This window comes from Melanerpes formicivorus, unplaced genomic scaffold (genome assembly GCF_026170545.1).
Source record: "Melanerpes formicivorus ecotype bairdi unplaced genomic scaffold, bMelFor1.0.p_v2 SCAF_50, whole genome shotgun sequence".
Taxonomy (NCBI): Eukaryota; Metazoa; Chordata; class Aves; order Piciformes; family Picidae; genus Melanerpes; species Melanerpes formicivorus.
In genome coordinates, this window is record NW_027142402.1 from 95,954 (window position 1) to 109,419 (window position 13,466).

The window sequence follows — 13,466 nt, forward strand, 5'->3', positions numbered from 1 at the left end:
TGCCCCCAAATTCCCCTTTCATACCCCCAAGCCCACTTCAGATGACAGCAGACCCTCCTTAACAGGCCCCCAGCGCTCAGCAGGTCCGGTGCTGCTGTGCCTCGGGAGCAGATCAGCTGGTCTCCCTGCAGAGCTTTTTCCAGTCAATGAAAAAACAGCACACCACACACACACACGAAAGACAATCCACTGTTTTAATTGAGAGACAGTTGCTATTTCTGCTTCAAACCACACCCCACACCCCCCCGTGGCTCTGCTCAGGATGTGCTTTTCTCCTCTAGAAGCCTTTCTACAGAACAGAGGGGGGTCACGTCAAGGCCTTTCTGCACACAAATCACTGCCCTTCTGCAATCTCTCAATAAGCAGCACCGCTGTTCCTCTGCTGGAACACCTCACACTCACTCTTACACTTGCCCGGGGCTTTCCCTCCCCTCCAAGAACGTCCTGGCATTTCAAACATTTGGCATTTCAGGTCTGCAAGCAGCCTTTGTGGGAGGCTGCCCTCACCCCTCCCTCACTGCTCCTCTGCTGTATCCTCGCCCACCCCGCTGTGGCATCACAGAAGGAAAGACAGCCGAGCGGCTACGCTCCTGTTCTTTTTATCACCCCGAGCCGGGGACAGCCTTCTGGGCAAGGTTTGCAGCTTCAGCACACAGCTGAGCTTTGCTCTCACCCATTAAACCCTTTGGTGGTTTCAGCTTCCCGAGGATGTGTCGGCACAAGTCCTTGTCGGGGCACCGCAAACAGGGAGAGACAAAGCTCCGAGATCCAGGAAGAGGACGGCTGAGCAGACACCCCTAAAGAGAGAAACTTCATCAGCTGAACCTCACACTTCTCCCAGCTTTGCAACAGCAAAGAACTTTGTGAACAACACAGTGGTGCTCCTAAGGAGGTCACCAGCTTGCAAGTTACAGGAGAAATAAAAACCTTTTTATTACAGAAGCACTGGCAAAAATTTATGGACAGGAACAGCAGACGAGCAAATTCTGCGATTGAGCTAACGATAGACATCAGGCCTAGGATCTGGCTACCCTGACAAAGGATGCCAACAGGACAGAGTGAGGCCTCAGCAGCACTCCCAAAAAGCCCCACAGAGAGCCACAGGCTCTGGCCCGTGCCCCACCTACGGGCCGGCCCTCCTGGCAGCAGCGCAACACCACCTCTTCAGGAGCCCAGGGACTGACCTCAGCCCCCTAAGGGCCAGGCAAGGTTGGTTCCTGTTAGCTGCCTAAAGCAGCCTCCCCAGCCCTGCTTACAGGGACCTTGGGCTGCTGCTGGGGACAGAAGGGGGATGGAGGGCTCCACAACTCGTCACACAGACCCCGAGCACAGGGCTGTTAAGCTGACAGGGTGCCAAGGGAACAGGCTGCCATGAAGGCACAGACCCAGGCCCTGAACTACAGGGTGGGTCACCTTGCCGCAGCAACACGACCCAGCGGCTTCGCTGCGTCCGACGAATAAAAGGAGGAAGTTCCACAGGAACAGAAGGGAAAACCTTTTCACTGTGTGTGCCAGAGCCCTGGAGCAGGCTGCCCAGAGAGTTAGTGGAGTCTCTGGAGACATTCAAAACCCGCCCCAGGTGATCCTGCACTGGCACAGGGGTTGGACCGGATGCTATTTTGGGGTCCCTTCCAACCCCTAACACTCAGTGATTCTGTGATTAGCTATGCTGGTGACAGAGTCTCACTGAGTGCTCTTTAAAATGTTTTTCTTTTCTTTCAGCCTAGGAGTTTCATATTTAAATAGACCTTCTGCTCTGTCTTCCCCCTTCCTTCTTCCATCTTGCGTCTAAACACTAGGAGAGCTTGATGAGCTGTATCCTGGGCGTCCCAACGTAACACATCTCAACTGCATACATGGATTTTGTAATCTTTTGCCCCATTGCTCGCACAGGGTGGATTAAGTTCATTACTTAGAGCTTGTCAGGACAGCTGTTGAAGTGTCCTGTGCAATGCAGGAGGAGTTGAATCCCATAGGAAACCACATTACTGTGCTTTGTCAGCCTGGTTATGGTCAGAAACCTCCTTCATTTTTTTTTCTCTTGAACAGATATATCACATGAGTCCCCAGAATTAATTTGCCTCTTCTCATAATTATTTCTTTAAAACTGTCTTAGAAGTGTCTCTGTCCTTCCCTCTCTCTAGATACTGGCCTCCTGAGCCCACGGCAGACTTGCACAGAGCTACTGCGAGCACCACTCTGCACGGCCTCTGGGGGGCTTTCAAGCACAGGCACCCCAGGAGAATCCAAACCTAACCTTGCAGCTGGCCTTAGAGCTCCTCTTTGGAAAACTGTCGCTGCCAGGGCCCACAAACCAACGTCCTCTGTCGGCAAACCGGATGTAAGGGCTGAAAAGTGTCAACGGAAACCGTAATCGGATGGCCCAGGAAGATCCTGCCGGTCTGAACACACCAGACCTGGAATGCACAAAGAAACTCTGTTAACAACTGCCTGTGTGTCTGCTCATAGCTTGAGGAGTAACAGAGCAGAACCAATTCCCAAAAGGTTTTCACTGCGTTCCCAGGGCAAGTAGAGGCTTGCTCTGGCTGTAGTTAATACCTAGAAATTCCTATCAAAATCTTTGCAGCACAACAAGAAAAAAACCAAACCAACCAAACCACAAACTGCTTTATATTATTAAGTAGGAACTCGAAAGCTTACAGGAACTGTGGGGATTTTTTTATGACAAATTATTCCTTTTCTTTTTTTCAGTGAGCAATTGGGTTTCCAACAGCTCCACATTCTGACACCAAAGCACCCCGCTCCGTGTCAGGGCTTGTGGCTGAGGCCGAATACAAATCTGCAACTGGTCCTCAGGCAAAGCAGTTAAGCTCCCTGAAAAAAAAGGAAAGAAAGCAAGAGTGAGTCAACCATAAAAACAAGACCTAACCAAACCCCCAAAGCCATTTTGTCAGGAAGTCGCCTCCACTATCACCCGCCACATGCTGAAATTCCCTTCCCCTGGGGCTCCTGCTTGGCCCACAGCTGGGGAACATAAAGCAAGGCACAGCCCTGTGGGTACCTGCTGCCCTGGAGCCACCAAAACCGGAGCACCCAGTCACTACCAATCCCACAGCAGACCCAAGATACAACAGGGACTCCATAGAGACTCCAAAACCTCACTGAGAACCCCCCAACTCCTTCAGGACCCCCACAGATTCTCCAACTTAGATGCCCACAAAACCCCTTTGGTTGCACCCAAACCCCCCATCTGAAACACCCAGCTCCACTTTAGGTACCCCCAGATGCTTCCAATGTCCCCAGACCCGCTGGTAGACCAGCCCAGAACCCCCTGACACTATCCCAGACCCTTTCAGGGGGCTCCACACCCCTTCTAGATGCCCACAAAACCCCTTCACACGCCAAAAGAAACCTTTACCTGCCTCCAAACCCCACGTGGGGGCCACTTAGCAGCGGGTGGCAGCAACCAAGTCTGTTGCTCTCACCAATTAAACCCTTTGGTGCTCTCAGCTCTCTGACCCTGTGTCAGTGCAAGTCCTTGTCGGCCGGCACCTTCGTCCTGATCCAGGCGGAGAGAGAACTGCCAGGAACACAGCTTCGCCGCTCCGCTTGCGGCACGCCTGCTGCCGAGGGCAGCCTCGTCCGCAGCCTGCCCGAGAGGAACACGGCCCCCGGGGCCGGGGGACACACAAAAGCCTTCCACAAAGGTAACAAGGGAAGTCTCTTGGCCACTCTTCACGTGCCGAGTGCGATTGTCATGCGGAACACACCGCGGCATCTGGAACGAGTTTAAGTCCAGGTCTGTGGCAGCACAGAGGTTCCTGGAATATCCCGGTACATCGATCCACAGGAGGTTGTCTTTCGGTCCCCAGTCTGATGCTTGGCAGCACAGCCATCACACCATTTCTCTCGAGTGCTTTGAACTGACAATTCATGCAGGAGAATAAAACCAAACAGGAGTAAGCAGCTTGGAAAAGAACTTGGATCATCACCAGGCCCAGCAAGAGGACACAGTCTCAGGCTGCACCAGGGGAGGTTTAGGCTAGAGGTTAGGAAGAGGTTCTGCACAGAGAGAGTGATGGCCCATTGGAATGGGCTGCCCAGGGTGGTGGTGGAGTCACCATCTTTGGAGGTGTTCAGGAGGAGACTGGATAGGGTGCCTGGTTGCTTGGTTTAGTTGATTAGGTGGTGTTGGATGATAGGTTGGACACGATGATCTTGAAGGTCTCTTCCAACTCGGTCTGGTCTATTCTATTCTATTCCGTTCCATTCCATTCCAACACCATCTAATCAACTAAACCACGGCACTGAGTGCCTCATCCAGTCTCTTTCTAAACACTTCCAGTGATGGTGACTCCCTGGGCACCACCTCCCTGAGCAGCACATTCCAAAGGCCAATCTCTCTTTCAACCTGCTCTATTCTATTCTATGAAGACCTTCTTCCTAACATCCAGCCTAAACCTCCCCTGGCACAGCTTGAGACTGTGTCCTCTTGTTCTGGTGCTGCTTGCCTGGGAGAAGAGACCAACCCCCACCTGGCTACAACCAGAACTGAGGGGACTGCAATCCTTGCAGCTTCAGCTTTCCTTCTCTGCTACTTCTTTTTTCAGATGGATTTTTTTTCAAAGGGACTGCTGGACAGCAGAACAGGATGGATGGCTGGGCCCCAAGAGCGGTGGGGAACAGAGTTAAACCCAGCCGGTGGCCGGCCGGGCACAAGTGGTGTTCCCCAGGACACCCCTTGTGAGAGAGTGAGTCCAGAGAAGGGCCACAAAGCTGGTGAGGGGCCTGGATAACAAGCCTTACGAGGAGTGGCTGAAGGAACTGGGACTGTTTAATCTGCAGAAGAGGAAGCTGAGGGAATTATGGCGTGGTCTGGCTTCAGCTCTCAACTACTTCCACGTTGAGCAAGGACAGCTTGTACTCACAGAAGGCACTGGCTGCTTGGGTTCAAGGTTCCTGCAGAGCTCAGGCTATCTCTCTTCATTAGTGAGGTCGTCCTGTCACCTAGGCAGAGAGAAGAAAATGCAGCTATGAAATGAGACCACTGGAATCGTGAGACTCGTTCTGTGTGCGACTCCAGGAGAATCCAAACCTAACCTTGGAGCTGCCCTGAAGAGCTCCTCTTTGGAAAAGTCTCGCTGCCGGGCCCCACAAACCCCACACCCTCTGTCAGCAAACCGGATGTACGAGCTGAAGAGTGTCGACAGAAACTGTACGTGGACAGCTCAGGAAGATCCTGCCAGTCCCAGCACACCAGTCCTGGAATGATCAAAGAAAGTCCGTTAACAACTGTCTGTGTGTCTGCTCATAGCTTGAGGAGAACCCCCCAACTCCTTCAGGACCCCCCCAGACTCCCCAACTTAGATGCCCACAAAACCCCTTTGGATGCACCCAAACCCCCCATCTGATACGCCCAGATCTGTTTTAGGTACCCCCAGACACTTCTAATGTCCCCAGACCCGCTGGTAGACCAGCCCAGAACCCCCTGACACTATCCCAGACCCTTTCAGGGGGCTCCACACCCCTTCTAGATGCCCACAAAACCCCTTCACATGCCAAAAGAAACCTTTACCTGCCTCCAAACCCCATTAGGGGGCCACTCAGACCCCTTAGCAGCGGGTGGCAGCAACCAAGTCTGTTGCTCTCACCAATTAAACCTGGATGTTAGGAAGAAGGTCTTCATAGAATAGAATAGAGCAGGTTGAAAGAGAGATTGGCCTTTGGAATGTGCTGCCCAGGGAGGTGGTGGAGTCACCATCACTGGAAGTGTTTAGAAAGAGACTGGATGAGGCACTCAGTGCCGTGGTTTAGTTGATTAGATGGTGATGGAATGGAATGGACCGGACCAGGTTGGAAGAGACCTTCAAGATCATCGTGTCCAACCTATCATCCAACACCACCTAATCAACTAAACCATGCAACCAAGCACCCTATCCAGTCTCCTCATGAACACCTCCAAAGATGGTGACTCCACCACCTCCCTGGGCAGCCCATTCCAATGGGCAATCACTCTCTCTGTGCAGAACCTCTTCCTAACCTCTAGCCTAAACCTCCCCTGCCACAGCTTGAGACTGTGTCCTCTTGTTCTGGTGCTGCTTGCCTGGAAGAAGAGACCAACCCCCACCTGGCTACAACCTCCCTTCAGGGAGTTGCAGAGAGCAAGAAGGTCTCCCCTGAGCCTCCTCTTCTCCAGGCTAAGCAACCCCAGCTCCCTCAGCCTCTCCTCACAGGCCTGTGCTCCAAACCCCTCCCCAGCTTTGTTGCCCTTCTCCGGACTCCTTCCAGCAACTCAACGTCTTGCTTAAACGGAGGGGCCCAGAACTGGACACGGGACTCAAGGTGTGCCCTAACCAGTGCCAAGTGCAGGGGCAGAATGACCTCCCTGCTCCTGCTGGCCACACTGTTCCTGATATTGGCCAGGTTGCCAGTGGCCTTCTTGGCACCCGACACGACCAGAAGACAGGGATCAGAAGATCAGACCAACCCCCACCTGGCTACAACCAGAACTGAGGGGACTGCAATCCTTGCAGCTTCAACTTTCCTTCTCTGCTACTTCTTTTTTCAGATGGATTGTTTTTCAAAGGGACTGCTGGACAGCAGAACAGGATGGATGGCTGGGCCCCAAGAGCGGTGGGGAACAGAGTTAAACCCAGCCGGTGGCCGGCCGGGCACAAGTGGTGTTCCCCAGGACACCCCTTGTGAGAGAGTGAGTCCAGAGAAGGGCCACAAAGCTGGTGAGGGGTCTGGATAACAAGCCTTAGGAGGAGTGGCTGAAGGAACTGGGACTGTTTAATCTGCAGAAGAGGAAGCTGAGGGAATTATGGCGTGGTCTGGCTTCAGCTCTCAACTACTTCCACGTTGAGCAAGGACAGCTTGTACTCACAGAAGGCACTGGCTGCTTGGGTTCAAGGTTCCTGCAGAGCTCAGGCTATCTCTCTTCATTAGTGAGGTCGTCCTGTCACCTAGGCAGAGAGAAGAAAATGCAGCTATGAAATTAGACCACTGGAATCGTGAGACTCGTTCTGTGTGAGACTCCAGGAGAATCCAAACCTAACCTTGGAGCTGCCCTGAAGAGCTCCTCATAGCTTGAGGAGTACCAGAGCAGGAACAATTCCCAAAAGGTTTTCACTGCATTCCTAGGGCACTTGAAGGATTGCCCTGGCTGTAGTTAATACCTAGAAATTCCTATCAAAATCTTTGCAGCACAGCAAGGAAATTGAGGGATGGGAAGGCAATATGTACTTACACGTTAGGCAAGAATTGGCTTTGCAAACTAATCTCTCTAACTGTTGGATATGCACTGAACTTCCTCGAGGCCAAATGAGGACCCCTTTATTTGGGGAAGCCTCAATGAATTGGACTTGGGGGGCATCAGACTGGGTGACTACATCTGAGAGTAACTTCCACAAGTGTCAGCATGGGAAAGATAGCTCAGAAAGCCTGGGTCCAAAGTTTGCCTTAAGAAAATATAGTATAGGAATATACTGTTGGCTGTGAGAAAGGGGGGAACTGATGAACAGAAAAGTCTCATTAACAGAACCACAGAGTTGATAAGAATTTTCCGCTTGTTAGCTGAAATGCTGGGACGCAGGGAGGGGGAGAGGGGTTGGCAGACAGCCTTTGGATAGAGAAGGAATAACAGGATTTGTCAGTGATTCACTTCTGTTAGTCTTGGACAAGATGCTCTTTTGGATAAGACAAAGGACACCTGCATGATATGTGTACTTCTGCTCTTTTAGATAGATAAGCTTTGTATAGATAGGCAGCATCTGGACCTCTGTCATTATAGACAGATAACTTTTTGTATAAAAGTTTGCCCAAACCTCTCTGAAGACACACAGCTCTTTTGAAATGATCCTACCTGTGTCAGGCGCCAGAATAGAAGCACGATACAAGAGACTTACTGAGTCTCTTGTGTGTCTTTCTCTAAGTCATTATCAACGCTGTTTGCAGCACAAACCCAAACCCAAACCCACCCCGAGACACCCCCAGCTCCCACGGGAGCCTGCAGAGACCTCCCAAAGGGTCCGTCGGAGGTGCCCAGCTGCCTCCCCACGACCCTTGACCCTTTCCGATGGCCCCACGAGAACTTTACGTATCCCCAGACCCTTTTAGGTGTCCCCAAGACCTCCTCCGTCACCCCCAAAAGCCCTGCCGATGGCCCCAGACCACCTTCAGACGCCGGAAGGAACACACCTGGGAGTCCCGGGCCGGCAGCGACACCGGGACCGGACCCGCTGCGGCGCAGGCGCCGTATCCATAGCGACCACCGGGACGCTGCCCCCCTGGCGCGAGCAGAGCCGGGCTAGGGCGCAGGCGCCGGATCCATAGCGACGCTCGAGTCAAGCTCTCCGCCCTCCGCTCTTCCCCTAAGAATTTTCGAGCATTCAGCGCAGTTAGGCTGCAGAAATTAGCTCACCCAGGGCGGCACACGCCGCGGCACGGCTGCACTGCCGGCCATTACACACCGGGTTGAGCACTGACCTCCCACGGGGCGGTATACGCCGCGGCACGGCTGCACTGCCGGCCATTACACACAGGGTTGAGCACTGAGCTCCCCCGGGGCGGTATACGCCGCGGCACGGCTGCACTGCCGGCCATTACACACCGGGTGGCAGCATTGAGCTCCCCCGGGGCGGCACACGCCGCGGCACGGCTGCACTGCCGGCCATTACACACAGGGTGGCAGCATTGAGCTCCCACGGGGCCTCTGGGTACGGTTGAGGCAGCAGCCGCCACCCCCGCAGAGCCCCGCCGGCCAAGCCCGGACACGCCCCCCTCCCCCCCCCCCCAAAGCCCCGCGCTGCCCCGCCGGTGGCCACCCCCCCAAGCCCCGCGCAGCTCCAGCGGCTGCTATAGAGAAACCCCCCAAAGCAGAAGAGACTGGCACTGACCTGGGACACAGCAGAAGAGCTCCAACCTCTACCAGCCACAACCCTGCACTGAGCCACTTTAAGCATCTGGCGCCATGTTGTTGAGGGCGGTGCCACGCTGGGGGGGGCGGTGCCACGCTGGGGGGGGGCGGTGCCACGCTGGGGGGGGCGGTGCCACGCTGGGGAGGGCGGTGCCACGCTGGGGGGGGCGGTGCCACGCTGGGGGGGGGCGGTGCCACGCTGGGGGGGGCGGTGCCACGCTGGGGGGGGCGGTGCCACGCTGGGGGGGGGCGGTGCCACGCTGGGGGGGGCGGTGCCACGCTGGGGGGGGCGGTGCCACGCTGGGGGGGGGCGGTGCCACGCTGGGGGGGGCGGTGCCACGCTGGGGGGGGCGGTGCCACGCTGGGGGGGGGCGGTGCCACGCTGGGGGGGGCGGTGCCACGCTGGGGGGGGCGGTGCCGCGCTGGGGGGGGCGGTGCCACGCTGGGGGGGGCGGTGCCACGCTGGGGGGGGGCGGTGCCACGCTGGGGGGGGCGGTGCCACGCTGGGGGGGGCGGTGCCACGCTGGGGGGGGCGGTGCCACGCTGGGGGGGGGCGGTGCCACGCTGGGGGGGGCGGTGCCACGCTGGGGGGGGGCGGTGCCACGCTGGGGGGGCGGTGCCACGCTGGGGGGGGCGGTGCCACGCTGGGGGGGCGGTGCCACGCTGGGGGGGCGGTGCCACGCTGGGGGGGGCGGTGCCACGCTGGGGGGGGGGCGGTGCCTGCGTTGTGACCTCACGCTCAGCGTTCCATGGGTTTTATTCCCCTCCAAGACAACACGTTGAGTTCTGAGCAGCTGAGGAGCCCTGGGGAACACCTGTACAGAAACGTTCCTCCAAGAGCTGTCAGAAAAACGTTCGTTCCGCCAGCACTGCCGGCCGTTACACACCGGATGGCAACATTGAGCTCCCCCGGGGCGGCACACGCCGCGGCACGGCTGCACTGCCGGCCGTTACACACAGGGTGGCAGCATTGAGCTCCCACGGGGCGGCACACGCCGCGGCACGGCTGCACTGCCGGCCGTTACACACCGGGTGGCAGCACTGAGCACCTCCCTGGGCGTGGGCAGCAGCCGGGCCCCCACCTGGCTTTTATTTTCCAATGCTAAAAGCCTTTTAGAAGCAGAGAGGGCAGACAGGGGTCGTTTCCAAAGCTTTCTTACGCACCAGTCACTCCAAGCCCTCCCTCTCCAGCTGCAAACCAGAGGTTTGCCTCCGCCTCGCCTCACCCCAGTACTTACACTTTTAAAGATAGTGTGGTCCCCTCGGAGAATTTTCAGCACTTTAGGGGGGGGGCCCCCAGCCCTCGCTCACCTGCTCCTCTGCTGCAGCAGCCCCCTGCCCCACGTGGCAGAACCAGCCCACCCACAATCCCCCCACTCCCTTTGAGTCGCCCCCAAAAAGGCACAAAATAAAGCAAACTGCCCAGCCAGCACCTCCTGCCTTTCACAGCAAGGACTGAACATTGCAGCTTTGGCCAAGACCATCAGCCCAAAGGAAGGCCTGGGCCCTGAGGAACTAAATGCAAGTGAACTATCTGACACCACCACAGTCCTGTGAATGTTGCAAAGCAGTAGTGCATGCGGTATAATAATTCGAAAGTTAAGGGCTGCTCAAGCTTTACACAAAGTATCCTATTCAGTTTTGGGTTCCACTTAACACAAAGTAAAAGTATAAAAGGTCAGAGGGAAAGCCAACTCTACCTCTGAACTACAGCAAGAAATACTGGAATCAAGGGGCCCTTTCTTCTGCTATTCATAGATGAAGAGAACATGAAAACTGATGGGCTAAACCAACAGGGCAAGATTAGAATAACTAGTAGAGAGAACGGAAGATACAAAGCTTCAACTGCATCTGTTTAGCAACGACTCCTACCAGATAACTTCCATGCCATAACTTTGCTGATTTCAAACAAGCCAGCTGGTGAAGCGTCTCGCTCACAGGCGGCCGACGAGGAGACGTGCAGAAGGCAGAGGCGAGGGAACAAGTCCTGAGCTTTGCTGCAGGCTGTCCTGCGGCTTCCCCTACCGACTCTTTCCCGTACACCACCGCAGAAGGAGTTGGGTGAATTTTGTCTCAAACCGGCTCCTAAGACAACCTCCGCTTTTTCCCTGGGTGCCTACGTGGGTGTTGCTTCATCTTTCCCTCACGCTCGGTACGGCATTCGGGTGCAGAGCAAGGCTCTGGACAGCCAAACCGAACTCCTGTGCTGAAGAAAAGGAAGCGGAAGCACAGGCTGAGCCCCTGAGCTCTAAACATTCACTGAGCCCCAGGAAAGGCCTGCATGTGCTGGCTGCTGCCACCTCCTCGTTGCCCCGGGCCTGCTCATTGGAGGCTGCCTGGCAAAAGCACCTGCCCCCACTTTCCTCGGCGTTCTTTGAATACCCAGGTTGGAAACCTAAGAGGTAGCGTACTAATTGGAAAGCATGTTCCAGCGGGCGTGGCTGGAGGCTGGGCGCCGCCGCCGCTTTCTCTGCTCCCCGCCCCTCCTTTGCGCGGCCCCTAATCACGTGACGATCGCTGGGCGAGTCTGGGTGCTGCTGGGTTCGCCCTGGGATCGCTGGGCGAGTCTGGGTGCTGCCGGGTTCACCCTGGGATCGCTGGGCGAGTCTGAGGGCATTGGGGTCAGCCTGCAAGAGCTGGGAGAGACAGGAGAACAGCTCGTGAACTGGGAGTAGACTGCTCCCGACCGCGGCAAATCGACACCCACCCCCCCCCCCCCCGCCGCTGGTGTTTCTCGGCCCCCCCCTCGCTGCCGCCCACCCTCAAACCCATAGCAGAGTCCTGCAGCAGGCACAGAGCAACTCCAGAGAGCAGCAGAGTCCACACCGAGCTGATGCGGAGCGGAGAAAGCAGAGGGGACGAGGATTACGCTGGCTAGGTCGGAGCCGACGGGGCGAGGGCGGCGCCATCTTGGGAAGGGCAGGCGCTGTCACGGGGAGGGCGACGCCATCTTGGAAAGGGCAGGCGCTGTCACGGGGAGATCGACGCCATCTTGGGAAGGGCAGGCGCTGTCACGGGTAGGGCGGCGCCATCTTGGGAAGGGCAGGCGCTGTCACGGGGAGGACGGTGCCGTCTTGGTGCCCTCACTTCCGTCTACATGCCCCCAGCCCTCCTTTCTCACCCTCTAAGGCCCTTGAGGTGCTCGCAGCTCGCCTTGAGATGCCGGGGGAGATGTGGCTGGGGGACCCTGGGACTGCAGGACACCCAATACCGGGGTGAGACCACCCCAATCCTGCGGGACCCCAAACCCTGGAACCCCCCCGAGACCTCTAACACAGCACCACCACTCCCCGCCCCCTCAGCTGCTTCAGGACCCTCCAGAGACCCCCCCGGAGACCCTCCAGAGGCCGCCAGACACCTCTCGATGCCCACAAAGCCCCTCTAGACGCCCCAGAATACCTCTCTGCGCCTCCCTGCAGAGGCCACTCACACCCTTGGCAGCAGGCGACAGCAAGCAGTACCTGGCCGTGCCCACAAGGTGGGAGCAGTGAGCAGAAGAGCCAGGGGCGCTAGGGACACCGAGACTCCAGCAGTGCCACACAGCAACCCACACGCTGTGGGGACCTGACACAGAGACCCCGAAACCACACTGAGGCACAGACCCCCCCACTCCTCCCTGACCCTCCAGACATGACCCAGGAGCCCCTCCAGAGGTCCCCAGACACCTCTAGATGCTCCCAGAACCCTTCACATGCCCCCAAATTCCCCTTTCATACCCCCAAGCCCACTTCAGATGACAGCAGACCCTCCTTAACAGGCCCCCAGCGCTCAGCAGGTCCGGTGCTGCTGTGCCTCGGGAGCAGATCAGCTGGTCTCCCTGCAGAGCTTTTTCCAGTCAATGAAAAAACAGCACACCACACACACACACGAAAGACAATCCACTGTTTTAATTGAGAGACAGTTGCTATTTCTGCTTCAAACCACACCCCACACCCCCCCGTGGCTCTGCTCAGGATGTGCTTTTCTCCTCTAGAAGCCTTTCTACAGAACAGAGGGGGGTCACGTCAAGGCCTTTCTGCACACAAATCACTGCCCTTCTGCAATCTCTCAATAAGCAGCACCGCTGTTCCTCTGCTGGAACACCTCACACTCACTCTTACACTTGCCCGGGGCTTTCCCTCCCCTCCAAGAACGTCCTGGCATTTCAAACATTTGGCATTTCAGGTCTGCAAGCAGCCTTTGTGGGAGGCTGCCCTCACCCCTCCCTCACTGCTCCTCTGCTGTATCCTCGCCCACCCCGCTGTGGCATCACAGAAGGAAAGACAGCCGAGCGGCTACGCTCCTGTTCTTTTTATCACCCCGAGCCGGGGACAGCCTTCTGGGCAAGGTTTGCAGCTTCAGCACACAGCTGAGCTTTGCTCTCACCCATTAAACCCTTTGGTGGTTTCAGCTTCCCGAGGATGTGTCGGCACAAGTCCTTGTCGGGGCACCGCAAACAGGGAGAGACAAAGCTCCGAGATCCAGGAAGAGGACGGCTGAGCAGACACCCCTAAAGAGAGAAACTTCATCAGCTGAACCTCACACTTCTCCCAGCTTTGCAACAGCAAAGAACTTTGTGAACAACACAGTGCTGCTCCTAAGGAGGTCA

At 56.6% G+C, this 13,466-nt stretch overlaps 1 long non-coding RNA gene across 1 annotated transcript; it reads right to left on the minus strand.

Annotated features, from left to right (window-relative positions):
* Positions 1-2,262: 2,262 nt before the first annotated feature.
* Positions 2,263-3,924, minus strand: LOC137452168 (uncharacterized). Its single transcript, XR_010989985.1, has 3 exons — positions 3,380-3,924; positions 2,662-2,835; positions 2,263-2,417 (listed from the first exon to the last, which is right to left on the minus strand). It is a non-coding gene; the product is annotated as an uncharacterized lncRNA (long non-coding RNA).
* Positions 3,925-13,466: the final 9,542 nt, after the last annotated feature.